The sequence below is a fragment of the Arachis duranensis genome, chromosome 3 (assembly GCF_000817695.3).
Source record: "Arachis duranensis cultivar V14167 chromosome 3, aradu.V14167.gnm2.J7QH, whole genome shotgun sequence".
NCBI lineage: Eukaryota > Viridiplantae > Streptophyta > Magnoliopsida > Fabales > Fabaceae > Arachis > Arachis duranensis.
Window position 1 is genome coordinate 119,168,141 of NC_029774.3, and position 1,186 is coordinate 119,169,326.

Here is a 1,186-nt window from a genome sequence, read left to right on the forward strand (position 1 = left end):
TATATATATATAAGATTATAAAACAATAAATTTTTAACTAAATTAAATTGTATTTATTATTATTAGAAAGGGTAAGAGAGAGAGAGCAGTAGAGAAAAGATTTGTGTGTATTCAAATTGTGTAAAATGATACAATAAAAAAGGAAATTTATAGGTGTTAAGAGAATCAAAATAATAAAGACGTAATATCCTATAATAAGAGAATCGAAATAATAAAGACGTAATGTTCTATAATAAATATTCAGATATGTTAAATAATATTAATTGATCTAATTGATCCTAATTATACTCTAACATCCCTCCTCAAACTCAAGTGACAACTTGAGTTTGAAACTTATTTGAAACAACTAAATAAAAAAATGTATAAACTGATAGAACGGGTGCAAACGGAATTGCCTGAAGAAAGCACAGACAGAACTGTCGGAAGGAAGAGCAGACGGCGGAACTGCCACAAGAAAACGCAGACGGAACTGCCACAAGAAAATGCAGACAAAACTGTCGGAAAAGAACGCAAACAGAACTGCCGCAAGGGTGGCCAACTACCGGAAAACTGTTGAAAAAATGGCAAACTGTCGGAAAACTGTTGAAAAGTGACAAAGTACGAAGAGATGACAAATTATCGGAAGATGACAAAAAACATATGATTTCTCCATGAGAATAAGTAAGTAGTGAATGAGCTAATCGGTGAGGTCAGAAAAACATCAAAGCATTGAGAAAAGAGAAGAAAAAAAAGGCACGGAAGAAAAGTATGAAAAGTATGGCGATTTCACCAAAAGAAAATCAACTTATCCTACTCAAGGAGGATATCATGGCTTTGATACCATATTAAAAAGGGAAGAGGGAGCAATAGAAAAAATATTTATGAGTATTCAAGTTGTGTAAAATGATACAATATGAAAGAGTATTTATAGGTGATAAGAGAATCAAAATAATAAATATTCAGATATGTTGAATAATACTAATTGATCTAATTGATCATAATTATACTCTAATAATTATATTAAATTAATTGATATATATATATATAAAATATTAAATTATGTGATACTTAAATATCTAATCAAATTAATTAGTTAATATAATTAAGCTATCATAATGAATTGTATTTAATGAATTAAAAAAAATAAATTAGGAAACACTCTCATAAGCATGTCACGTCAGCTTTATCATTAACTGAAAAAATCTGA